We start from the raw sequence: 27,962 nt of genomic DNA on the forward strand, positions 1-27,962 counted from the left end.
TGAGCTTGAGAGACACAGAGGCAGAGCGCGAAGTAGTCGCTGCTTCCTTCTCCCTGGCGGCCGCTTCCTGGTCTCCTCGCGCTCGCCTTCGCGCCAGGTGAGTGTGCTCCCCCCTCCTCTCTCTCTCTTTGGTCCCTTCCCCCGCCGCCTCGCGCGCGCGACCGTTGGGCGCAACCATTCGTCCCCTGGGTGGCGGGGGGGAACGTTCGAAGAGGAATGGGCACGCGTGGGGTCATGGGAATTGTAGTGCAGGGCCCTTGCGGAGGCCTGTGGCGATTAATCGTGGCCTGAGGGCAGGGAAGACTACGACTCCCAGCAGCCTTCGCGCGAGGGGTTTTGGGGGGAGGCGAAAGAGTTCTCCCTCTGGGCCTCGTTTGAACGCCTTACTCGCTCTCCTCTCGTCGCACTGCAGAAGCAAAAGCTGCATCCGCACTGCAGACGCAATCCGGTTTGGCCCCGCTTTAATTGCCATGGCCCAATACTATGGAATTCTGGGCACTGTAGTTGAATATGGCACCACAGCCCCAACTGCAGCCCCCAGAATTCCATAGCACTGAGCCATGGCAGTTGAAGCAGTGACAAACCGTATATGTATCTGGCACAATTCCCATGATTCCATAGCATTGAGCCATGGCAGTGTCAAACCAGGCTGTTTGCTCTGGTGCCACAATGAACTACCGTTCCCAGGATGCCATAGCGTCGAGCCATGGCAGTTAAAGCGCCATCAAACCAGATTATTTCTGCAGTACGCATGCAGCCAAGAGTCCAAAACACACTGCAGATATAATCCATCTTGAGATCGCTTTAACTCTTTCTGGCTCAAGGCTATGGAATTCTGGGAGTTGGAGTTTGTTGTTCCAGCTCCCAGAATTCCATAGCCTTGAGCCAGAAAGAGTTAAAGCGGTGCCAAACTGGGTTATTTCTCCAATGTGGATGCAGCCAAGGAGTGCCGTTGTCATCACCTTCCCTTGTGGGAGGGAGAGGATCGCCACACTATTAGTTGCAGTGGTGAAATGAGGGAGGCATTAAGGCCCTGGGCAGTGAGTAATGCTGTGAGTAAGGTGCAAGTAGGTAGCTGCTCTCTTATCCTCACTCCTGGAGGACAAAACCTTAGGAAGGAAGGGCCACATTGAAGAGTAGCAAGGAAGCCCCCAGAGCTCCAGCATGGCTCTTCCCAAGCTGCTTTTTCCATCTGCCCAGCTTCACTTCTCTGTTGTGGTTTCCCTTTCTCCCAAAGGTTCAGGCTCCCAGGCAGATTGGAAGTGTAGGCCTGTGCGCCTGGCTCCTGGGGGGCGTTGGGATGGCGGAACGAAGTGCGGCTTTGCCCCAATGGGTGCCTCTGCAGGGCTTAACTGACCTAATTTTGCAGACAATCGGCTATTCAGGCCGGGACGGAGGGGATGCTGCCTGAGAGGAGGCATAGGGGTGCTTTGTTTCCAGTTACGGTTTTGTTTTGCCCTCTCCAGCGTTGTCTGTGAGGTGAGGAGGGTGGCTATAGGGAGGCGCTTGGCTTTAGACTTGCGCTGTGCCTTGGAAGAGCAAGGATTGTCCAGTTCTTATTCTGGCCCAGGATTTCTCCAAGGTAGGCTTACACATGTTGCTGTGTGCGCTGGAGGTGTTGTACGTCTTCAGGTCGCTTCCGACTTAGGGCAACCCTAAGGTGAATCATAGGGTTTTTGTGGCTTTTTTCAGGGCATGTGTCCATGTTTTAGAAGAGTTTATCATTCTTGACGTTTCGCCAACATCTGTGGCTGGCATCTTCAAAGAATGCTGGCCTCTTTGCATATCCTCCCACCCTGAGGCCCTGCCATCAACAGCGGAACAATACACAGATTAATATGGAAATCGCTCCTTCCTACCTAGGGTTACACAGTGTGTGTGTGTGTGTGTGTGTATCCAGCTCTCTTCCATGCCAGCATTCTCTGAAGATGCCATCCACAGATGCTGGCAAAACGTCAGGAATAAACTCTTCTAGAACACAGCCACACAGCCTGAAAACCCACACAAACCTATGGATGCCAGCACTGAAAGCCTTCGACTTCACATTTTCTTGCCATGTTTCCTCAGAGGGCGTTTGCCATTGCTATCCTCTGAAGATGAGAGATTGTGAGTTGCCCAGGTTTACCCAGTGGGTTTCCATGGATAAGCGGGGATTTGTACCCCACTCTCCTGAATCATGGGGGGCATTCGCACTTACTTTTTTGCCCTGAGGAGATGTGGATCTCCGCAGTGATGCAATACCGGATTGGTGTTCCCACTACCTTTTCTGTTCCTGAACCCTTCTGTACTATTTTAACCCTGTTGCCATTCATACTTGCCATTGTATCAATTTAAAACAGAGGTGCCTCCATTTCTAGGAATGATGCAGCATGATCCGGATTAATTTGCTCGCTTACTTACGCTACCAAAGGTCTGGGTCATTAAAAAAAGGCACGCTTAAAGACCCGGTGTCAAATACACTGGGTTAGATAGATTTTTATGTGGCTCCCCCACAAACGTCTAGGTGCATTTGGGGCCAGTGGGAACGTTGCAGAAATAACCTGGTTTCACACCGGGCTATTTCCATAGTGTGAATGGGCCCATAGTCTAATGCTCAAACCGCTACATCATACTGGCTCTCATACTGGAGGCATACTGGGGTTTAAATCTGGGAGATCTTTGCCTAACCTTTGACTGCCCAAGGCTTAAGGATTCATCTCTGGCTGCAAGAGGGGCAGTGGTTACTCTGAATGCAACCCCAGACTTAGCATGAGCTCTCATTCCACGGCGACTTTGGCCAAGCTTTTATCTCAGTGGTAGCAAATTGGTAACTACAAAGGAATACAGTTAGTTGTGCTATCAAGAAGACTTAGTGAAGCATGCACTCCTAATCTCTTTTGTGCAGACCTGCCAAAACACGACTCTGATTTCCTGATGGTACAGTATTAGTAACAAGAACTTTGGAGCTGTGGCTGTTCTAGGTGATCATCCCCGTATCTGTCGTCTCTGTGGTCAGATCTGCCAGCGTGAGAGGAATCAAAGCGATGGTGTTGTCAGAGAAGCTGAATCAGCAGAAGGGACCAAATGACATTAAATGGGAAGACTTTAAACTTGCTCACTTTGCCTGGAGGTATTGGCTCTATTATCCTGCGGAAGGAACAGCTGTGCCCCGAATGAGGGGAGGGGAGGGGAAGAGAGCAGCAATAGCAAGGGGGATTTGCAGCATTAGGGACAGGGGACTGTCAGACACCAGCTTAATAAGCCCCTTTTGTTTTTATGGACATGTTGGAACACAGCAGGCACTTGCCAGGGAGGAAAGTGGCTCTTAGAGCAGGCAGCGAAGGGCTTGGGAAATCCCCTGAGTGCCTGAGAAGATTGGGATTGTTTACCATAGCAAGGACACAAATAATGTGGGCTTGATAAAGGCTTGTAAACCTGTGCTTGGGATCAGCCAACCTGTTAACCTGTTTCCTATTAGGAAGCTGTGCATGCGAGTTCAGGGATAGCTTTCATTGGCCTGGATAACAATGTTCGTAGACTAGATTGAATCTTTTGACTTCAGTTGAGAAGAAGTGACGGGCCTGCAGGTTAACCCAGGGTGGTTGGGCCGTGATAATATGTACTGGCTATATCTGCTTGGAACTGTAAACCAGAATGGCCTGTTAGTTCATCTATTCTAGCCCATTCCTCTGGTTTGCTCCTCCCTGCTCAAATGACTGTTGGAACAAAACAGGAAGCTTGTTTAGAGCAGTGATTTCCAAACCTTGGTCCTCCAGATGTTTTGGACCTCAACTCCCAAAATTCTTGACAGCCATGGTGGCTAGGATTTCTGTCAGTTGAATGCCAAAAAACCTTGGGGACCAAAGTTTGGGAATCCCTGGTTTAGAGTATTGTCTGGATTCAGAATCATGGCTTCTTGCTCACCTCACAGTCTAGATTTGCAAACCCTTCCTTGTTCACATTTTTTGGCTAGATTTGGATGGTAAGTCACAATAACCAGTTATGATTCTGATTTGTTCAGTGCTCATGCTAATAGGGAAGAAAAAAGAGGGAGCTAATGGGATGTCTATGTACTAGTATTCAACTTGTTCACAACAAGCTAGAATCCTGGTTCCATGTGAATACAGCCATGATCATGGCTTTTAAAGATCTTTGTCATGTAACTTCTAAATTGTTTCGGACCCATTCCCTTTGTGTAGGTTCTGTCAAGAAACAGCCAGAGACTGCAAGAAATGATAGCTTGGAAATCAGTTGTCTTCTTGAATCTCTTGTGTTTTAAGATGTTTGTCAGAATGCAGCTTGAGGATGCATGAAAAGGCAGTTGATCAAATCAGCTGATGTACGCTATTTAATTTTTGGGGTGGGCAGGACCAGTTTTTCAGCTTTTGTGTGTGTGAGCGTCTGGAGAGTTCGCCTGCATTGGCTGATCTGATGTGGCACCTTTTCACAAACTGTTGAGCTGTTTCCTTAAAGACATCTTAATGCCTAGGCCACCAAAAGTTCTGTTAGAATCTAGGCAGCCTTCAAGTGAAACTGTAGAAACTAGGTGTGGACTGGCTATTGGTTATCATGACCTAAACATGTATTTTGTGGGTTTAGTCCTTTGTGGTAATGTATGTTAGCATGTATGATATGTTTGGCTGCATGGGTTTGGCTGTAGTTAACTGTGTATTCTAGGGTTGCTTGTTGTAGTGGTGCCTTATCTTTTGAAGAGGGGGTTACAAAGTGGGCTGGTCCCTTTCCAAAATGATAAATTGGGTATGCTGAGGACCTCTCCTGAATCTACAAGTGCTGGACTTTTGCCTCAGCCCTATGTGAATGCTTCTGACTCATGTGCTACAATGTCATCTTACTCCTGTGTGATTAGTAAAATACCTGTATCTCTGAATGGGTCCATATGCTTGAGAGCTGGATAGATTAAAGAAAGACCTGTGAGAAGATGGTCCAGCTATCTAATCCAAAAGTTGGCAGTTGACAAAATAGTTTCACATTGATGCCCTGATGTATTTGTAAGCCGGAATGCACTTACTGTGAACCCTGTTCCATTTTTTCCCATTGGTTTCTTCCAGCCAGGATTTGAGTATCCAAGGAACATGATGTGAACCTCTTTGATTGAAGGCTTGTTTGTCAGCTGGCTGTGGGGAGCACGCATGACATCTTGCCACCCATGGGGACGGCTCAACATGAGGGGCTAGAACACTTTACTTTCAGATCCCCAGCTGTCTCAGTGAGGATGGAATTTTAATCCTAAAACCTAGCTCACAAACTATGAGTCTTTTGAAGATGTCCCTCATTGCAGTAATTTCCTGTGTGGGGAAGATGTGTTTTCAACCTCTTTGAGTTCTGTCTTTAGGCATCCAGACACTGCTTTGAGGGATTAAAGCTTTGCTGCAGTACAAAACATTTGGAAAGGACCATAGTGACTGCTGGAAACCTAGCTGTAGTTGTCTAGGGCCCATCTGTTCTTCAGGCCTGTAATTTAAAGTGGCAGTTGTGGAGAGGCTCTGTCATCTGCTACTATGGGTGATATTGCCTTTGTTACAGTAATGTAAAAAACCATTAGGTGTGATGCAGCCAACAGACCTTAGACCAGCCCCAACCACCTGGAAAGATCATGCACATGGCATCCTCCTAATCTAGACTTTCATATACTGCAAAGAGGGACCAAGAGTGTTCGTGTTAATGTGGATCCATGCAAAAATCTGGTCAATTGTTTCCAACAGTTTCCATTTCCAGGAGTATCCAGTCCTATACAGACTTGTCCTTAAAGAGTTTTATGGACGGCAAAAATGCACAAATCCTTCATTGCCTTGGTACTGAAAAATAAAGAATCAGTGTTTAGCTCAGAACTCACTCTTTTGCTGATAACTTGATGCATTGCTACCTGCAAGATACATCATTGCACTCAAAGAGCGCTTGATATGTATTATCCTTACTCAGGCGATGTCTACAGGTATGGAGAATGTCTTGTAGGAAACTTGGTGCGTTGTCAAAATATTACCTTTTCAACGCAAGTCTGCATGTAAGAAAAAACAAAGCCAGAGTCCAACTGGGAGAGTTTTGTTTGATTTAAAGGTATACAGGTGACTTTCCAGGGGCAGTTGTCCTTAAACAAACAGCCACTCCCTGCAGTGTTTACTTGCCAGATATTCCTGTTGCGAGCACCTGAAAGAGAAGTAGGCAGATGGTGAAGGATAATGTGCAAGTTCATTGTAGCAGTTAAGTGTTGTGAGGGGTTTTCTTCTGCTCAGAAATCTGAATACAAATGCCAAAGTCTTGCCTTGGATCTGCAGACGTTGCCCTGTGTGTACATGTGATAAAATTGTCCACCTCATAGTCACAATTGTTCACAACAGTGAACATTTGAAAGCAACAAATCCTTCCCAAAACTATTTGTATTGAGTGATTTGCGCACGCTTGCTTGCTTGGTGTGAGAAGAAGTAGACGGCCACAATAATCCATGAGTCTGATTACCCCATCCTCCATGAATTTGTGCAGTCTCTTAGAAGCTGTCTCATTTGGCTAACCTCACTACTACTTGTGGCAGCAAATTCCACAACTCAACTTTGTGTGTCTTGTGAAGAAGTCTTTCTTTTTATCTGTGTTAAATCTCCCATCATTCAGCTTCAGTGGATGACTCCAGATTATAGTGTGTGTGTCTGTGTGTGTGTGTGGTTGAGAGAGAGAGAACCTCCTATCCATTTTCTTCACACCATGCATAGTTATATACATGTCATTCAAAAAACCTTGTGATGCCTATTGCTAAATAGATACAGGCTTCTAGTGGATGGAAATGGGTAACCATCCTTTTGGGATGCAATTCCTTGCAGGGCTGTGATTTCACAAAACAGGATAAATCTATGCACCTGGAGACATTTGGAGTTTGTGGTCTGGATGGATTGAAATCCTCCCTCCCCTCCATAATAATTGTGCTTAAATAATACACACAAGTAATAATTGTAGGGGAAGGTTTGGGCCAACTAATCCATCCTTGTACTGTCCTAGTCACGCCCTTGGCCTATGGCTGCTGGCAAGTCAGCAGCATCCTTAGCCATGTGCCAGCTTTGTCCTCTTCTCTGCATGTGTCTTCATCTGTCTGTTCTGTTCAGGCTCTGTTACTGTACCATCTGGGCAGCTTATCCCAAAGAGTCAGCTTCTAGCTGAAGGAAGCTAAGTGAATCTGATGGAGCAGGGACTTGCCACAGGTTTTTTTGGTAAGGTGGGCCATCTTTCCTTCTGCACGGTAGGCATTCATCTTGGAATTCACTTTGAATGCTGCCAGCTTTTGCATGAAGAGACGTTTGACTCCTTCAGTGTGCAGTTGCACCCAGATCTTGTGTGTGCATTTTGATGTCTTTTGTGTGTGCATGTTTGTGTGTGGAGACATGGAAGGAGGAAGAAACAGTATGGAGCAGATTCTAAGAAGCAGCCATTGGGGGCCAAACTTGCAAGTTGCATTGCTGATGAGCAAGTCAGTTCTGTACATCAGTTCTTGCACTTCTAATATTGAGGGAAGGGTTTGTCCCCTGCAAAGAAGAAGCTGCCAGCAGAGAGCATGAATATTGGAAGGAGAGTTTAAAGTTCAGCATATATTGAACCATTTCTCCCATAATTTGTGTTCTTTAGTCCTTGTGGTGTTTTTCTCTCTCACCCAAGGAGCTGTCTGAATTAGCGACTCCAAGAATGATAGAGATCTTGCGCTACTAGTATGTGTATTTCACCAAACAGATTAGACCTCACCACCAACACCGCAATCTAGATGAAGAGGCTCCAGAAGTTCCAGTTGGTCTGGCAAGTTTTCCTTTAAGCTTTGCTCTCTTTCTTAGAGCAACGGATTGAGATCGAGACTAACCAGTCTACTCCTTTTTGCCTCAATTTTCATCTAATTGAGCCAGATTAGATCGTGACAAATTAAGACCAGTTTAGGTTAGCCACTGTAAATCTGTCAGCATTTAAAATAGGGTGGGCATCTGTGGCATCTGTACCCCTTGAAGCAATTGTTTCTGGCCAGTGTGGTCAGTCCCTCTTCTGGCATCCGGTTAATGGGGAAGGTGTAAGCTGTTAACTTTTGACCAGCTCCACATCTAGCAGTGGCGTATTGCCACAGTTCAGCCTGCAAAAGGTTGGTGAGGTGAATCTTACCCTTGCTTAGGGTGTTACGGGACTCCTTTTGTTACTAAAACTGACATGGTGGATCTGGCAGGAAAAGTGTGGGAGTTTGTAAGCTGTCAAGTTGCGAGCTTCATTGTGCCGGCGCTGTGGCTCTGATGCCTTGTTTCCCAGAGCTTTGCAAGCTGTTCCTGAAATGGACTGTTGGTTCTTGCAAATTCCACCTTCTGTTCTTGGTGGAAATCTTTGCAAGCATGCTGTAACTGAAGTCACAGGATTTGTGGCTTCTCATGTGAATCTGGATGTTTGAACAGAAGATGTAAGACCAGCAAAGCTAATGTCCTGTTGCTTTTTTAAACAGTTTTCCCCCTACTTGTCAGTCATCTCCTTTCACCCCATAACTGTGTAGATTATTCTGTCCTCCTTGTCTGGTTTCATCAGATTTATAGGGTAGGCCATTTATCTCTGGCCCATTGACTTGTAAGGTGCCCAATGATCAGCAGAACTGATTTCTCTTCTCTAGACAGCAAAGATCCCTCTTCCCTCCAGCTGCCCATATATGTTGCTTTCAGTCCAGTAGTAGCTTTTCAAAAAGCATTGATGTGGCTTTAAATAGAATCCCTTTGCAAGGGGTTGAGTTGTGTCAATAGTAACTGTTTATGCAGTGTCTGTATTCTGCTGGTTGCACAAGAAAGTGCTGATCTGTGAGTTCACCCGGCTGCTAAAGCTACAAGGTTTACAGAACACCATGAATGCTATGTAGTGTTCTCCTGGTCGGTAGGGGAGCATTCTCTGTAGTCAGTCTTAGTCGTAAGGAATCAAACTAGATTGGAATAAAGCCATAAGAGGTCTGGAGTGAAAGATAAAGGACAACATGGCAGCCATTCAAAATGCCAAAGAGGAAAAAGCACATGCTGGGGTGAATTGGAGGAAGACAGCATGTTTGGGGCAAGGTGTGGGGGACTGTCGATGTCAGAAGCCTCTGAGCCAAACTGGTATCGGAGTGATTGGTTTTTAAAAAGAGCATCGATGTGGTGCAAGAAACATGGGTTTTTGCACTGGGAGGAAGGTGAAATATAAATAAAATAACCAAATAAACCTGATAGGATGGAAAAACAGTCATCTCTAGATACAGAATATAGAGCAGTGATGGTGAACCTTTTACAGACCGAGTGCCCAAACTGCAACCCAGACTCCACTTATTTATTGCAAAGCGCCACGTCCCTCTGGCTTTCTAGTAAGAAACTCTGGCAAACTCTGTGCTAGGAAGACAGCATGTGTGCTCACAGAGAGGGCTCTGAGTGCCACCTCTGGCACGCGTGCCATAGCTTCACCATCACTGATAATAGAGGCAAGACAGAAACAGGCATGCTACTGTTTGGTTTGCTAACATGAATCATATCCATAGACTCACTGAGGATAATAGTATTTGATACTGGGAGTATTCCATCGTCCATCTAGTCAAAATTCTTTGGTTACAACTGAGATGGAAAATAAAATCAAGTAGCCATTGAAAGGTGAAAGTATTGCACTAAGGATTCACGTCAGTTATCACATAGCTTGAGTTAATGCATGTTGTGACTATAACAAACAGTAGTAAGTCTAGACACCTTCAAAAAGCTTTATTCTAGAGTAGTTTTTATGGAACTGGCCAAAAGGGAGGTGACCATGCATTTAATCCTAAATGTTCTAGAAGATTGGACTCATTGTTAAACTGACTCAGAGCAGTGACCCAAGTGCTATCAACATACCATTATATGTAAATAGATAATTGTGGAAGACTAGCATTTACATTAGTTTTCAAGAGAGGAAGCTTTTAAAAAATGAGGAAATCATTTTAAAAAGAAGTTGAAAGGAAGAGTAAAGAAAGTCAACTCTCTCTGGAGCACTTGGCAGTTATGCAAAACCACAATAATAGAAGCTTGGCTGGAATGTATATCATGGGCCAGGAAAGGAAACAATTAAGCTAATGAGGTCACCCTCTTAGTTAATGAGCAGCATCAAGGAAACTACTAGAGAAAAGAAGGTTTCTTTCAGAAAGTTGAAGTCTTCCCCAAATGAGAACACAAAGGACCAAAAACTTGCAGAAAGGAGCTGTCAAGATCAGTCCAAGATGCAGAAAAGAATTTTGAGGAACTTGTAACTTCTTCTGCATCATATATTCAGATTCAAAATCTACCATTACAGGGCTTAGTGATAGACACCAATTTCCGTGGCCTTCAAAAGGTATTGTACAATGTCTTTGAAAATTAAACTTGTCAGTTGCTGCTGGTTGTGATGGAGTTACACTCCAGTATCAGAGGTAGTATATCTCTGAGTACCATTTGTTGGGGAATATTACCAAGCGGTACTTTTGCCCTTAAATTCTGCTTGTGATCTTCATCTCGTGAGCCATTGCAGGAGCAGAATGGATAGAACTTTGGCCTGACTCAGAATGCCTCTCCTTACATGCTTAAAAATACCCTTTAGACCAATTATACTCCCACCCTCCAAAAAAACCCCTTTAAAATACACTAGAATTAGGAAGGGGTTGTTTGACAAAGGAGTGAAAACAGGAGATCGCAGAGAAAGTGGATACATTCTTCAGCTCTCTTTGTACTAGAATACATCCAAGAATTCTTAAATAACTCAGATATGAAATTGCTGATCTTCTAACAAAAATAGACAACATATTTCTAAGATTGGACCCCTTCCAGTCCTCCAGTGCAAATGCCAATGTGATGCCAATTCTGAAAGTGTCTTGCAGGTTCTTCTTTCAAACGCAGTGTCCTGGATGGTGCAAGAAGATTTTACTCTCTCTGTAAGAGTCTTCAGCCTCTTCTCTGAACTTGAAAGTTTAAGACTGTCCCTGAAGGACTCTGTTGTTGCAGAACATGTTGGGCTGCAATAAGTTCCCATTATTTGCATTTAAAAACGAGTTTTTCTTTTTTGTATTTTTCTTGGGCTTTGATTCAGCCTCTTAGATTTTTGTTTACTGGATTAGACGGGCCTTAAATCTAATCACACATGGCACTTCTTATGTGGTCTTATTTAAGTTTCATATGATGATTAATAAATTAGGATTACATAAATTAAATAGCACTTGCTTTATCCTCTGTTGGGCATTTCACTCCCCTGGACCCTCATTATCTTGATGATTTATCAATGTGGCTGAGATGCTTTATTGTTCGGGGTCTGCATCACATTTACAATCCCATCCTCTGTGTTATTCTTTTTTCCTCTTTGCTTTTTTATGCTGAACAGTCTTGAGTACAGAGACTTCTTTTCCAGGAATTTGTCCAGCTGCATCCATCTGTGTTTGGTGGCAGTTATGCTAAGAGGATTGTTGTTGTAGAAGGTGGCTAAGGTATGCAGAGAGGTTTTTTTCCGGTCCAAAAGTGCCACATTCTCCATACTGAGCTTGTGGACAGAATTCAGAATTACCTTAATGGGTTAGAAAGCTGGGCCAAAACTAATAAAGTGAATTTCAACAGGAAGAAATGTAAGATACTATGCTTGGGCAGTACAAATGAAATGCACAAATATAGGATGGGTGACACCTGGCTTTATGGCAGTATATGTAAAAGGGGTCTAGGAGCCTTAGGGCCTGTACAGACAGGCCAAAAAAACCTGCTTCGGGTCACTTTGGAGGTATGCCAGTCCTTAAGATTGGAGTGTGTCTTTAGCATGGTTTCCAGACTCTTAGGATGCATCCATCATTTAAACAGCATACCTCCAAACTGACGGAAGCAGCTTTATTTTGGCCTGTCTGTATGAGGCCTTAGTTAACCATAGACTGAACATGAGTCAGTAATGGGATGCGGCAGCTAAGAAAGCCAATGCAATTGTAGGCTGCTTCTATTGGAGTATAGTGTTTAGATTGAGAGAAGTAATTGCACCACTCTATTTTGCTTTGGTCAGACCTCACCTGGAATATTGTACCCAGGTCACAGCCAGAGAAATCTAAAGCTGGAGGGGGACCAAAAAAGGTGAAAAGTCTGGAAACCTTACCCTATAAGCAGTGACTTAGGGAGCTGGGTATGTTTATCCTCGGGAAGAGGAGGTTAAGATTTGACATGACAGCCCTGTTAATATATTTGAAAGGATGTCATATTGAGGATGAAGCAAGCTTGTTTTCTGCTGTTCATGAGTCTAGGACACAAAGCAATAGATTCCAGCTACAGGAAGAAAAAGATTCCACCTAAACATTAGGAAGAACTTTATGGTTTGAGCTGTTCGATAATGGAACATGCTGCCTTGGAGAATGGTGGAGTCTCCTTCTTTGGATCGCCATCCGTCAGAAGTGCTTTGATTGTGTATTCCTACATGGCAGAATGGGGTTGGATTGAATGGCCCTTGGGGTCTCTTCCAGCTCCATTGATTCTATGATTCTATGAAGTATCAGACTAATCACAGGTTTGGAATATGCCAGGGGAAAGTGGTACCTGAAAGCAGCAGCACCTTTCATGCCTAGAGCAGGCATTCCTTTTTGACGTATTCCTTCTTTGTAGGCTTGGTCCTTACCACTTCTGTTTATTCCACTGGGCCTCTGGTTCTCTTCAAGATGTATTATTGTTGGACGCAGGAGGGATGGAGTTGCAGCTGTGCAGCTCTCTTATCCTCAATTGGTATTCTACCAGTGGAAATGCACCCCCAGTTTCCCATTAGCAGGCAGCCTGCGATGTCAGATTCCCACCAGCTTAACAGGCAATATCTCTTGTGCAGAAGATGAGCAGATCTTAATTAAATGGCAGACTGGTGGAACAAGGTTATGTAATGGGAGAGGGAGCTCCTGCTGATTTCTTCTCCAGACACCGGGCCAAAGACGTGAAAAGGCAAACCACTACTGAGAGCCCTGGGGCTTTTAGCAAATAGAGCCTTCTTTCTGCCCCTGACATGACACTAGGGAAGTTAGTCTTCAGGAGTAGCACTGTAGATGGCATTTTTCACTCTTTGCTGTTGGTTTTGTCAACAGGTTATTTGACTGGGTGAGCACATTGGCATTTTGCTTTTTGAATAACTGCCTTATAATATATCCTCTCTGGCAAGGCTGATGTTGAGAGAAGTATCTTCCTCCTTCCTTTCCCTATTCCTTTGATTTATTCACATTTATAATCAATCAACGTCAGAGCACCCATAGCTCAAATGAGAGCCTTGGAGAACCCATAGACTTTCCATCAGCAAGAATAAATAAAATGCAGCATGCATGCATACATACATACATACATACATACATGAATTTATCAGTTGGGAAATCAAAAAACCAGGGCAGCCCCTGAGTCTTGGTGGATATTTGGCCTTTTAGCTTCATGGTTCAGCTTCCTGGATCTCCAAAGTCATGCGATTCTAGAGTTTCTATCCCCAAGTTATGCCAGTCTTCCAGATCCCAACAAGAACACATCTATAGTACTTCTTCATAGGATAACTATTCTTCTTCGTGGTCTCTGTGCCTCGTACAAGTGGGGTTGTGTCAGCCTTCCCAGAGCACCCCAATTGCTGGAGGAATACCAAGAGAAGTTTGCCTCTTGGTAACATACCACAATCTGTCTTTGATCCCATGAATACTGAATGTCCTGGCTTGGACTAATTTGGGAGTGAGCAAACAGCCTCCGAGAGCTGCCTATCCAAAGCAGTTGCACCGGGAGCTGTTTTTGGCTCTGCACCGGGATTGAGGCATTTGCCATCTGTTCTTAGGTTTTGCTCGTACGAAAATGGATGGCAGAATCTTTGGTGGTCAATGAGGATTATTTTGTTCTCACTACTTGTAATGAAGCCGATCTATGTAAACTTCTTAATTAAAAACAGCTTTAATTGGAGCAGCTGCCTTCTCAGCTCTTCAGTTCATTTTCTCACCTGATTTCCATCTTCATTTAGAGTTCTGCACAACTCCTAAGCAGAGGATGTGACTGGGAGAGAAATACCTCTGGTTGTCACCAAACCTCCTTTTGTTGTGCTCTTGCAATTCAGACTGCAGCTGGGGGAAAACCCATTTAACCCACGGGGTTTACAATTTGAGTAGATTCGCTAGCATCTCATTGCTAGTCTTTCTCAGTGTGAGATGGATGGAATGGAATAGAATGCAAAGGAGGAGAAGGTGTCTGGTTGGAAAATAGAGGTAGCAGAGGTAGGGGAACAGAGCCTGGTAGTTTTCATTGATTCTTTGCCTCTGCATGAAAGCAGTACTGTCTTCTTATGCTTGCCTGTGATAACAGGGATAATTTTCCTGTTACAAAAGAGAGTAGCATTGTATGAGGGTGTATTAGGAAAGGACTTGGTTGAAACTGTGCAAAGCAGCTGCAGAACTGAGCCATTTTAATAGAGGAAGTGTATAAAGAGGGATGAAAAAGTTGTCTGTGCTCCAGGGCATGTTCTGATGACCTCTTGCATGACAGAAAAGTAAGTTGTTCTCAACTTTCAGTCTGTTGTTTTGAGAACTGTCCAATTACTTACTTAGTTATTCATAGGAATATTTTTTCATCCCCCCTGACTAGCATGTGTCTGTGTACATAGGAAACCTCATCTTAGAAGTGGTAGTGAATGGCAGAAGCAAGGCCAAAAGTCTGGGAACCAGAGCATTTTGATCTTTTACTCAGTGCTGGTTTGCAGGTTCCTTCTTCTGAATGCCTACAGCACTGGTATTCATTGGCAGTCTCATGGGCAGTCCCATCTAAGTACTAACCAAGGCTGACCCTGCTTAGCTTCCAAGATTAGATACAATCTGGTGCCTTTAGGTTATTTAGGCACAGACCTTTGCAGTGGACTAATAGAAAGCCAGGGCTCCAGAGATCTACTTGTGCTTTTCTCTGAGAGCATGAGAATTAATTCTCAGCATGGGCTTTGTTTTGGAATGAAAGCTTCAAGGGGAAGCCCTTTGCAAGCCCCAAGGCCAGGCTTGTGGACTGTGCTTCCCACCCTGTCTATTACCCAGGACTTTAGAGCGCCCAGGGTAAACGTTTATTTGTTGAAGAATCAGCAGATAAGGCCAAACTTGTTATCTGTCTGAGGTTCCCAGTGGGGCACTGTGTAAAATCTGCTGGCAGCAAACAAAGTGGCTGCATTCATGGGCCCAACCGCTTCTCCTGCCTTAAACAAATTGCAACTTCCTTGTGTCAGAGCCAGATAATGAAGCCTTTTATTATGCCACAGCTGTCTCTTCATTTGGAAACTGAAATGGGTATTGAACAGTTGCAAGTTTGCCAGTTTTTAAAGGTGTCATTCAGATTGCAGTGGTACATGATGGAAAAGGTACATCACTATATGACTGTCTTGCCTGCTCACCAAGATCCAGGAGGTGCAAATGGTTAGCCAGCTGTGAGAGCCTCATATTATTTCACAGGGTTTCTTCTTATTCCCCTCAAGACAATGGACAAGACAAAACACAACTGGGGTAGCTGCTGAAGGATACATTGGACCATTCACTTTCCATCCCTCCATGCTTCCCCACACACATGTGTATCCCTTTCATCCTTTTTGGTGTCTAGATGACATGAGATGGAAATAAGAACATATGATCTGGGGGGAAAGGGAATCTCTACTTCTTTTAGGGGAAGCATAGAGGGAGTGAAAGGGCTGGGCTTTGGATCACTTTCTCCCATCCATACAGTTTGATTTTTGCGTATTACTTCCAGCTGTGGAGGCCTATCGCCTTTGAATACTGGATGCTAGGGAAGACAAGTAGAAGGACACCTCATCTCCTGACAGTGAGCATCCTATTGCGGTGTATCTGTGGGGGGAAATGCTGGACTAAGGAAATCATTAGGAAGATCTAGCATGACTGTTCTTGGGTTATAATTTGCCAGCAAAGCATATGGCAAATCTAGATTTGTGAAGTGAATACATAAGGCTCCTTCTTCCTCTGATTTTTCAACCACCTCAGAGACCATCTGTAGCACCTCTGGGCCTCTGCTTCCTGCCTGCTGTATACTGCCACCATTTTAGGAATTGTACCCTTGGGCATTGGAGAATTTCCTCTCCAAAGATGTGCATATGTTGCCTTCTCTTGACATTGCTGCTTCGTGGAGTAACTGCGTGATGGGGCAGATCTTTTACCTTTGATCTTTTATGATATGGGCAGAAACTGGCAAGCTATTCCTCATGGTACATTAGAGAAGTCAGCAATCTTTACACTTGAGAAGTGTTCAGGTTTGGGCCTGTGATTGCTTGCGTTCTTTTTCCAGTTTCCCACATGGCAGTGAAGTGTCCGCTTGTAAGCCGTGGCAGGATCTGTACAGTACATTGGCAGCACTAGGAGCCCCCAGCTCTCTGTCTCTGTTACGAGGTACTTGCCGGAGAAAGGCAATAGGACAAAGGAGTTACGATGCAGAGGAAGAGGGCTGAGGCCAGAAACATTAAAATAGCCCTTGATCTCACTGTGCACATGGTTGGCGGCCTACCCGAGCCCATTCATCATTAGGGCAAGGGGTGAAATATTCCTGTTAAACATGCAGTTATGAATCACTCTTAACAGCAGCGCAGAAACATCTGGAGGATTTATTTCATTGGGGTGGAACCAGAGGGCTGCACTCTGTGGAGATGTATTAACAACGTTTTCAGCCTGCATATTAAGTCCATTAGAATCAGGCCACAAGGGTCACATTACAGTAACTGTGCATTGCCTCATTTTTGTGTCATGGCCAGCCTTTTTCCTAGCTTCTCTTGAGTCATTGTGGCCTTTTCAGGAAAATGTAGCATGGGTTTGGTCTGCAGAATTTTTTTCCTTAGTTAATGCAGAAAAAAATCCATAATCAAGAGGTAAATGAAATATTGAATTACAGCATAGTCACAAGCAATTGATTTGCAAATGCTTGCATAGATTTGTCACAGTGTGCTATCTAGTGGACTTTGTGTTCTTCCGCTGCAGAATGTAATAGCCATCTTACTGCCTGGATCCTCTCCAGTGAACAATTCAGCAGGTGCGATGGTAGCAGAGAAGACCAGTTTCTTGGGATAAATTACCTTTAAGGTCCCATCCAGTACTATGATTCCATGATTTTGGAGCTTTTGTCAGAAGAATTCCCTGAAGCTGAAAGTAAGTCATCTCTAAGGCGGGGAAGATCAACTGTGAAGGGGGCAGGCACCATTGCTCCCCTACCATCACAGCTTTCATCATTATTCCTGGCGTGATCAGTCATAATTTTGGTTTTTGGCCTAAGGAAGCCTGATTTTCTTCAGTTTGAAGGAGTAACAGTAGGCACAGAGACCCGGATCTGCACTTGGTTGGGTGTTTGGGGGACATGCTTTGAAGTTTAAAAGACAAAAATTAAAATGCTTAGTGGGTTGAGGTTTTAGGGGACCCCAAAATGGGGGTTCTGGGTTGACTGTTGCCTCTGGTTTAACTGTGTTTGGACAACTAGTAGAAGCTGCTTGTCTCTGACCTTTCTTGTTTTCACATACCTTTTAATGTATTAATTCTTCTCTTACTGTGCTGTAAAGAGACAGAGCTTTCGGTTACTAAGGCCTACATTTATGTATGCACAAAGAAGTGGGTGTTCTCCAGTTATTTGCCTGTTGGTTTTGCTGCCATGCTTTGTAGGTTTCTTACCTGGAAGGAGGAAAGGCAGAAGTGTGGGCTGCATTTTTCCCATAGACTACCCATGTGACTGTGTACTCATTCAGCAGGACCTTTGGTTCCTGGAGGCGGAGGCCAAGAATTGACTTTCCGTGTTGACTTTTGCCTCCTAGTCAGATGTATGGCAGTGCTCTGTTCCCTTTTAAACTAAGGAGAAGGTTTTCTCTTTGTATGGCAGCTCTGTATTGCTTTGCTTCCTTTCCCCACCCTTCTGATCTGGACCAATTTTCATATGCTACCTTTTGTGTTCTTTCCCTCTGAGCACCTCTTCCTCATGTTCCTCTTTCATCTTGGCCTGCAGCATCACTTGTTAGGGAGACATGTTGTGATAAATTACCAGGTATCCCTTGAGAGCCGTTGTGCAATCTCAGTATCTCCGTGCTGGGTATGCATTATTGTGACGAAGGACAACAGATTAAAACCTGTTTTAAATCATCTGGTTTTAATTGACAAAACCGTTTAATAAACTTAATCTTTTCAGTTGTTGTCGTTATTTATTGTTTTCAATTGATTTGATGTAAGCTGCCCAGAGATCTATCGCTCTGCGGCAGGATATAAATATTTTAATAAATAAAAACATTTAAAATGTTTTGAGTATTATGCACAGACTGTTCAGAATCAAGGTTCATTCTCTGGACTGGAAAAAAGTTCATGCAACTTCTGTTTGTCTTGGAATATGATGGCTGGTACTCGCCATTTTTGTATTGTGAACCCTTAACTCTTGTTTTCTGTTTTTCTTGTCTGTGGCGAAAGCTGGCTGGGATTTTGAGTAGAGAAGGGACTTGAACCCATCTCCTAGGCCCAGTTTTAGCCCATGTACTGGGTTGGCGCATGGCAGAGGGTTGGACTGGATGGCCCTTGCGGTCTCTTCCAACTCTATGATTCTATGCTCAGCAGCTGTTTCTAATAAACTGTTTTGGTTTATTATGTGTTACGTCCCAGACCCCATTAATTTGCCTAATTGTTTGTTTATGCTTTATTAAAATGTTGCTGCGTTATTGTGTTTTTACACTGTTAATATTATTATATGGCTTGGGATGTTGTTTGTATGTTGATTTTCCGGTGTTGTAATGAAGCACTTTGAGTTCAGCATCGTCTGTGGAAAAACAGCAAGTGGTCCAGCTCTTGGTTGTGCAGAGAATAGTGGCAGGAATAGACTTCTAAATAGCAGACTCTCTGAATGTTGCGAGGACATTAACTGTGATATTTTTTTTTAAATCTTGAAAATCTGTTTCCAAAGACCATTCCACATTCTGTGCAGCAGCCCGTGTGTTGCCCCCAGCCACTTTCAGAGGGATGCCACAACTAGTGCAGTGTGATGACTGGTGTGTGCACCTTGTCTAGAAATATGTATTCAGTTTGGCACACACACATATGACACCTTCAAGTGTTTATGGCAAATTGTTGTCTCAGATCAGGAAGGGTTGTGCTTTGGAGCCCAGAGGCCACCCCATTTTTGACTCTTCCACAGGTTGACTTATGGTGACCTCACGAATTCCATAGTTTTTTCTTAGGCAAGGAATATTCAATGGTGGTTTGCCAGTTCCTTCCTCTAAAATATAGCCTACAGCACCTGCTATTGTAATTATGGCATCATGGATGCCATTTTGGTGATATTCAATGATGCTATGTCTCTTCTAGTCACTTCTCTGGTATTTTGGGCAACCTGGAACTGTTTATGGGTGGGGAACTTCTCACCACCATTTTGTAGCAAAGGATTTTTTACACGGAAAGTGGGTTTTATCTGAAAAATTGGGGGACACAAGGACTTTTGGGGGGCTGATGCCGGATCCCAAGGGCCACACCCAGCTCCCTAAAGGGCCTCAGCAGCCTGTGGCCTACAGAATCCCCACCCATAGTTAAGGGACACCTTTAAACTGTCCAATCCTTCCTTACATTTGTACAAATGCACTTCTCTTACGTCCTTCTCCTTTTGATAGATATGTACTCAGAATGTATGACTTTGTACTTCTTGTGATCCATGGCCCTTGAGTCTCTGGTAGAACCCAGAATCTGTCTGGTTTTGCATGCTTTGTGAGATGAAAAGGGTTCACAACAAAGATGTCTAGCTTTGCATTGGTAGGTAGAAAGAGGTAATACCTTCCCAAGTCTAACTCTTGCTGTTCTCTTGACTCGTGGCTCTTGTGTTGTGACCAGCATGTGCCATTTTCCTGTGCTCTGTTGCCTTTCATGCTGGGATAGATGGATGTTTTCCTCAGAAGTGGCAGCATATGATGCAGTGTCCAACTTACTACAAGGTCAGATTTTGAACTTCTTGGTCTGAATATTTTAAATGCTTCATAGGACTGCCTTGAAGTATTAAATAAACTGTTCTATTTCAAGTGAGAGGCACAAACTTCATGCCTGGTTTGAACTCAGGGGTCTGCGGCCACATTTCCCAGAGATGCCACAAAGGGCCCCTGTGTTTGTAGAATGGTTCCCATGTAGGGAATACTCCCCCTTACTAAAGGGTGGTGAAAATTGGAAGAATCTGTTCCAGTGGACCTGAACCAATGCACAAATGGAGCTCTTGTATGGTCTGGAAAAATCTGAGTTTGCTCTTGATCGCTTTGGCCTGTTGTGGCAAGATAAGCTTCCACGGGACTGACACTTCAAACTGGGCCTCTCTGTTTTCTAATCATTTTTCTTTCTGCATTATTATTAGACATTTCCCAAAAACTGGTCCATTTCATTTTGGATCACTTTGATGCATGCATTTCCCCCTTATCTGACTTATTATTATTAAGACGATTTTCTGGCCCAAAATCAATAAAAAGTTCAGTTGGGCAAGCAGGTATATACACCACTGTGTCTTTTTGCTCAGTATGTTCTTTCTTTGTGTGTTGTTGTATTTTTGGCTTTCAAAGGCCCCATACAGACAGGCCAGAATAAAGCTGCTTCGGGCCACTTTGGAGGTATGCTATTTAAATGATGCATGCATCCTAAGAGACTGGAAGCCACGCCAAAGCCACGATCCAGTCCTAAGGACTGGAGCACAGCTTTGGTGCAGCTTCCAGACTCTTAGGACACATGCATTACTTAAACAGCACATCTACAAAGTGGCCTGAAGAAGCTTTATTTTGGCCAGTCTGTATGGGGCCATTGTTAGGGGTTAATATCTCTAGGCGGCCGGTAAGGGCATATTTCTCATGCTTTCCTATAGACCTTCGATCCTATGCTTCTGTAAGTTTACCTAATGGATCACAATGGACTAGCTTAGGTCTTTCTTGGTAATACTGTACCATAATTTTCTGTTGTACAGACACTGGATGCTTCTCTGTGAGGCAACTGTTATGTATGTGCATGTATAGTGTGTGTGTATATTTCTCCCAGTTTGGCCCCTACTAGGTTCTTGGCTTTCCATTTTATTTTATTTTATATGTAAAGTGGCCTCAATTTTACATGTCTTTAGAGCCACAGAGTCACCACTAGACATAATGTGGAAGCAGCAACTGCCACGGGGAGAGTGGGACAATGCTGATGCTGCTATAAAGTCAAGAGAGGGGTACCTCAGCCGACACCTCCTTGAGCAAACAAGCATTGTATTTAAGGTGTTGATGTGGTCCTTCGCATGTTGAAAATGCTGTGTGAGTCTGCAGCAGGGCTGATGGGTTCTCAGCCTAGTGTGGGTACACATCAAATGTGGACTTCATTTAAAAGGCTCAGTTAAGGGGAGCTCGCTCACAGATGGGAAGGACAGCAGGATTATCCAGAAGAGGGAAAATTCAACAGTGTGGTATGGCAACAGCTAGCCCCCAGTGCATTCACAAGAAAAAAGGCAAGATCACTGAAGTCATATTTGTAGAGTAATCTCATCCTTATATGACACAAGTAGTAGGTGGACTGGCCAGTACCTACTGGTGAAATGAAGCTGAACGTCCCTCTTTTTAAAGGACTGCACACCTCCCTGTAATTTTGGTGATGATTGACTAAGTGAAGGATTTTATCCTGCAGTAGAATTGTCTTTATATATGCAGTCATTTTGCTTCAACTGCTTTTTTGCAGGCATTAAGCTTTGGGTGTTTGGTGGCTCTGGGTTCTTTAGATTTCCAGCAAATTCTCCACAGATCTACATACTCCCCCCTCCCTTCCGCCTTTCCAAATTTTATGCATAGGCTTTGGTTTGTGCTTTTTTGAAATCTTGATGTTTTTCCCCCCGTTTGTGCATAGCATGTACATGAATAGCAGCTCGTTCCCAAGTAATAAAAAATTAATGCCCTTATAAATCTTTGATGTCTGCTCCAGTTTGCGTAGAGGATGTTTCTGGCAGTGCGCTTATGTTTCCCCACTGCTCTTCATTAGCTGCTCCCCTCATAGTGTCTTCCCTCCAGTCATAAATTTGTTAAATTGCCTCTCTTCTGAACTACTCCTCCTCGCTCCTAGCTAGTTACCAGTGGGAAATGGTCTCAATAGCAGAGGCTTCAGTGTCCCCTGGAGACTAGAGTGAGAGGAGAGATCTCAGTGTGTGTTTCATGATGATGGCTTAGGCCTGCCTAAGGTCTGGATAGGACAAGATAAGTCTTCGGTATGACTTATGTCAGTATGTATCAGGTGTATCTGTAGTGGTCCTGGGGGAAAGCAGCAAGATACACGATATGTAAGTGGGGGTGTTCTGTAGGAAAGGAGAGATGGGTGAAGGAAGAGTGGAAAGGAGTGATGGGAACAGAAGCAGGATTACTTACTAAATGCAGAAAGATAGCACAAAATGGCTTCTTCCACAGACTCCTAGAAGAGTTGGCATGGATTGCGGAAGGAATAGCATCATCCTGCAGGACAGGGACAGGCCTACCTGGAAATTTGAAAGGCTGGTTGTGAGATAATCGGAAATGATGTTCTGGTCACTTCTGGTCTGTTTCGGAGGCAATTTTGTGCTCTTTCAGGTTGAGGAGCCTTCCAGCTCCTCCTCCCAGCCTTTCATAGCAAAACTGTGCCCCCAGAGTAATTTTTCAGGTGAAAAGAAATTGAAGGCCCCTTACGGGGTGTGCTAAGGGGCACATGGGACTCCTACAAGGACTGCACATAGTCCATGAGCTGTACAACCCCTAGCTTTCTTTTAGGGGAGTCAGTCTCTTGCCCCCAGAAGTCCTACTTTAGCTCCCTGACCATTGAGAGGCAGTTGTGGTTGGTTCCATAGAATAAGAAGCCTTTGATAGTGATGGCTCCAGGGCCTCAAAGTAGATTTGTCATCCTTGATGTAAATGCCCTGATGGACTATAAGCTTTATCACAGTGTTCATTGGAGAGCAGAAGTATTGCATCCTTTCTTTATTCTGGTTTGCTGGCATCAAGACACTGGAAGATGATCTCTGAGCAAGGTAGGTATTGTGCTGCCTTCCAGATGTGTTGGGTTGCAGCTTCCAGGAGCCCTAGCTGTCTTAACCAATGGTAAGGAAAGCTGGGAGTTGGCGTCTTAACAATATCTGGAGGACCTCATGATTCCCACCCTGTCTTTGAGGTTAAGCTGCCAAGTGGCACCTAAGCTCTCTTAGAAATAGGGACAGCATGTTGCACGTACCAAATGCTTCATTGTGCCTGCCAGAGGTGTTGTGTGCTGTGACACACCCTTGAACAAGGTTTGCTTTCTCAGGCACAGTAAAGTTACCCTTGTCATCCCTCTCAGTCTGGATTGGCCCTCCCAACACAGTGAGAGCTGAATCTTAACTATGAAAGGATCACTAGAAATCAGGAAGCCAACAAAAATGTCTGAGGAATCAGTTGGAAACGGCAACCGAAACATTTCCCCCTTCCTGTGACATCTATGTTTGCTGTGGCTGAGCTTAAAAACCCAGAGCTCTATAAGCTTTTCCAGCCATCTTCTCAGCATTGATCTAGGGATCTGAAATTGCGGAAGCAAATTCTTCAACAGGGCCTGGTTGAGAGTTCACTTAGGGGTGAACAAGGAGTGTGTTTTATTTTTGGAATGGCTGCCTTGAGAAGGTTGTTTGGATTGTACGCCCCTTTGCTTAGCACTGAGCTCAGCTTTGCTAAATGTGGGGATGGCTAAAGAAAGAAGGTTCTGATCTTGAGGTTCACAAAATAAATGACTTTATCCTGTGTGGTAGAATTGAAAGATATAGATATAGATACAGATGTTAGTCTGTAGAATCTGTAGAATCAGTATGTAGCGATATCTTATAGCACCTTTGAGACTAACTGAAAGATAAGTTGGCAGCATGAGCTTTTGTAGACTTCGGTCTACTTCCTAAATGCATCTGAGGATGTAGACTGAAGTCTACAAAAGCTCATGCTGCCCATTTATTTCTATCAGTTAGTCTTAAAGGTGCTACAAGATCTCTCTACATTTATCCTGCGTGGCTACTGATAGGGTCTTAGTACTGTACCCCAGAGGTTAGCCTTGTTGATTAGGGCATGGCATCACAGCTACCTCTGGCTACCAGCTTCTTGCATTTGAGCATAAAAAGCTTGATTTGCACATTAGCCATGTTCATGGGGTGGTACTGAACCTGCAGGAAAAATGGGGTGGTACTGACCCTACATATAAAGGAATCCAGGGACACCTATGTATCTCCCAGTAATGCAACACATTGTTCACTAGTGGTGAGACGAGGACCTTGAAGCTTGCAATCTACCTCTGGTCCAGATGTGGCCACTTAACCTTGCCTGATCCAAGCATTTCTTCTCTCCTTTGCCACCCACCCATCGCCAGGATTTTTGCACAGGTCACTGGGCTGCATGAACTACTGGCCAGATCAATCAGGGCTTTGGTTATGAAGTGGGAGAGTATTGCCCAGATGTGAGAAAAGAGTACAGACTAATCAGAAGCTGCTTCATAGCCTGTTTTGATGTTATTCAGTGTTCATGCTGCGGCTTCCAGATGTTGTTGGGGTGAAACTCCCACCATCCTTCACCATGGACACAGGCTGTCTCATGGTAGTTTGGGATGGGCAGTATGAAGTAGAACCACCACTACTGTGCCTCCGGTTTATAAAGCAGACTGCTGAAAGTCCTGCTTAGCACACTAAGCTCCAGTCTTTGTTACAGAACAAGAATCAAGTAAGACCCAATATGACTTGGAGGTCTCACGTTCATTGGTGCTCCATAAGCTGAAGTTTACATGACAATGAAGAACAACAACAGGGCACTCAAGAGACTCATTAGGCTTAGTCCTCCTCTCCTTCCTTTAGAGCATGATGCCAGTCACCTTCATCACTTCTCTTCAAACTGTTCTAAGGCTGCCTTCTGTGTCACATTGTGATGAATCCAGAGAGAAGGGGGAGGAAGCTTTCCCTCCAGCTTTTCAATTGACAGTGCCTCTCGCCCAGCTGAAGCTGGAAAGCCAAGTGGGGAGTTTGCTTCCTTGCTTTGTCATTCTCGAGCTGCCTCACTGTGCCCCAGTGGCATGGCTGTGTTGCTTAGGAAGTGGAGCTGTTCCCTGGAAAGGGACTGGGCAGAGGCCTTGCCAGTGCGGCTGCCAAAGCATTTCCCCCTGAAAGAACCATCCCCGAGGGCTGGCATCTGTGAATGATTTGGAGCTCCGGAATGAGGAAGTGTAGCTGCCAGCTTGGTGAGTTGCTACCACAGCCTGTAAAAAAGAGAGAGAGATGTGTATGTGCTCTGATGTGTATATAGGTGTATATAGGTGCACTCAGCAAAGGCTTATTATACCTGGGCCAGTGAGATAAGAGTCACTTAAAAGTTAAGGCGAGACACTTGACTATTAAGCTAACAAAGATAGAGAGCTAATGCTTGGATTTGAGGTGGCAGGGTTTCCTAATGCAATCTGTGGCATGGGGATGAAATTTGTACAGCTCCCCAGGTGTTGTTGGACTGCAACTCCTAGCAGCCCAGCCAGCATAGCCCATGATAAGGAGTGCTGGGCGGTTTAGCAACACTGGGAGTTCCCCACAATCCCTCTCCTTTTCCCTTGGAGCTTCCTGTGATTCCTTCACCACAAACCAAAAGTGCTGGTTCCTTGCTTCACTGCATACCTATTTTCACATGGGGCTGCCATAAGCCAGTGATCATGTGAATCATGGTGTAAGTGATGATCAAAGTGCTAGTAGAGGAGGGGTGCACTGCTAGATGGGAAAAAGAGTGCAGTAGGGGTGGCGGGGAAATCTGGCAATAACCTATGTCAAGGTTACAAACCGCTGCAGCTGATGAAACTGGGTGAAAGACAGCTTCCCAGCCTAAGTGTTTTGGATTATGTTTGCTGCAAGGTGTGCAAGGCTTGTCTTCACACTAGAAACATTGTGAGTTTCTGGGGTTCCTCTGATTGCTGCCTTTTCTCTCCGGGCCTGTTCCTTTGCAATTGCTTCAGCTGTGGTCCTGCATTGAGCAGCATCCCAGTTTGCAATATTCAAAGGCTCGACAGATCACTGATCAGCCGCCAGCAAGGCTTTTGTCTGTGTCTCTTCCTAGCTACAACTCAGCTCCTGGCTCACAGCGTGGGAATGGCAAAACTGAACCTTTCCTGGGCACAGTGTCTGGTGCTCAGAGATGACGCTCATTCCTGGGCACCTTGGTAATCCAGATGATGTGATTTCTAGCCAGCAGCAACAGCAGCCTCCTTGGCTCCTGGAATAAACATGGTGTATCTTGCACCTGACTCCAGGGAGGCTGTGAAGGTTCTCATTTGGTGTCTGATGTAATGAATGGACTGGATATGGTCTAGAAAACGAAAAGCATGAACTAGTGTGTCAATAATAGAGGACCAGCTTGTTTTGGAGGAGGTGCACTTGCTTTGGAAAAGCTGCTTTGCCATTTAGGAATGCTCCTATATCTCCCAGTTTGCTGCTACGGCTCTGAGTGTTTTGCCCAGCATAGCCAAGTGTGCCAACTCTGCCTGTTTATGATGAAGCAAAACAGACCCCATCATACATGTCTTAGTACAGTCAGCCCTCAGTATCCATTGAGTCTTTATCCACAGATTCAACCATCCATGGCTTGAAAATCTATTTGATTTTGCCATTTTTTAAGTATTAATTTCACTGGCTGCCAGTCATGTTTCCTGGCCCAATTCTATAAGCTGGTCCTTACCTTCAGAGACCTTAAAGGGATGAGGCTTGGTTGTTTTACCATCTTGAGGTGTTGAGCAAAAGGCAGACTGTGAGCAAAAGAAAAGTTGTACTGTAACAAACCAGTATATAGTGGAAAGTTCTGTCTAAGGTGCGTGGGTTGGAAATACAAAACCATAGGGATAGGACCAAGATGAAGAGAGGAAAATCAGAGAGAAGCAATGGAAGATCCAAAGTGGCAGAGACTCTGTGACTGGCAGGTTTGGGGTGGCTTCTGGGCTTTGTGCAACTATTAGCCAGGAGGGCAACAAAATGCAGAGCAAATTGTAATTTCAGTGCTTCAGGCTTCCTTGCTGTTGAGTGCCAAGAATCATAGTTCCTCAGGGAAAATGTGGTTTCTGCATCATGACTGCAAAATCCTGGTGGAAGGGAGGTTGAAGGAAATGCCCAGCCCATACCAGTTTTCTGCCAGCACTGCATGATATGGAATTCCCTGCATGGAAGGTTAGGCCAGCTCCCTCTCTGCCTTCATTCTGCCAGCAAGAAAATATCTTTATATTTTGACAAGCATTTGGTAGTGATCTGGTGTTGAAGGGTCTTTTAATGGTGTGTGTTGTACTTTTATGATTTCATGCACCTTTAAATCATTGCAGTTTTTAACACAAATGGCTTAATTGCTGACTTTTTATCATCAGATTTATAGTTATGTCTTGTTTTAATCTTCTTGTAAACTGCATTGGGTCACCTACCAGAAGAAAAGTGACATATAAAATAAATAAATTATGCTTGCTGTGGATCTCTTTATTCCCCTTTTCTAGCATGGAAAGACTCAGGGGCAGCTTCTGTGTGCCACCATCTTCTTGGCTGGACTGGCTTTTGTATCTGATGCGCTTCCAATGAGCTCCCTAGCCTCACAGTGCCGCCTCTTCTCTTCTTTCCTTTTACTTAATCTTTCACTCATTGCAATCCACTCCTTGACCAGGCAGTTAATCTACTACCTTCCACAGCTGTCCGAAGCTCTCTTTCTCCTACTGGCAAAACAATAATAATAATGAAAAAGCAAATGTTTTCTGTTCTTCTGTGTTCCGTCTTCTCATTATATTACTCCATCTCTCCTCCCACGGTTGCCCAGCCCTGGTGTGTTGTATTCCGGCTTCCTGGAATTTCCCTCAATCTTGGGATAGCCTTTTGTTGCCAAGAACCACCCCCCTTCTCCCCACATCCACTAGTCAGTTTCCATGTGCAATTCCTTCACCAAAAGCCATCAGTAATGTTTTAGCAAGTTAGACTCAGGATGGGAGGTTTGGGCTTTGTGAGAGGGTTTTGTACAAAAAGAAGCGAGTGAGTCTG

General features: G+C 44.5%; 1 protein-coding gene across 4 annotated transcripts in view; it reads left to right on the top strand.

Moving 5' to 3' along the window:
• The window catches only part of SIPA1L3 (signal induced proliferation associated 1 like 3), a 79,299-nt gene continuing 51,337 nt past the window's right edge, over positions 1-27,962 (top strand). For 2 of the 4 annotated variants that reach the window (XM_089479331.1, XM_089479334.1), the window contains exon 1: positions 1-97. The gene's annotated coding sequence lies outside the window, so the exon portion shown is untranslated. Of the gene's footprint in view, positions 98-2,884; positions 3,110-25,001; positions 25,160-27,962 lie in introns of those variants that run through there. The other 2 variants (XM_089479332.1, XM_089479333.1) reach the window with 2 other exon arrangements.

Source organism: Sceloporus occidentalis, unplaced genomic scaffold, assembly GCF_023333645.1.
Source record: "Sceloporus occidentalis isolate IW3139 unplaced genomic scaffold, rSceOcc1.0.p SCAF_13, whole genome shotgun sequence".
NCBI lineage: Eukaryota > Metazoa > Chordata > Lepidosauria > Squamata > Phrynosomatidae > Sceloporus > Sceloporus occidentalis.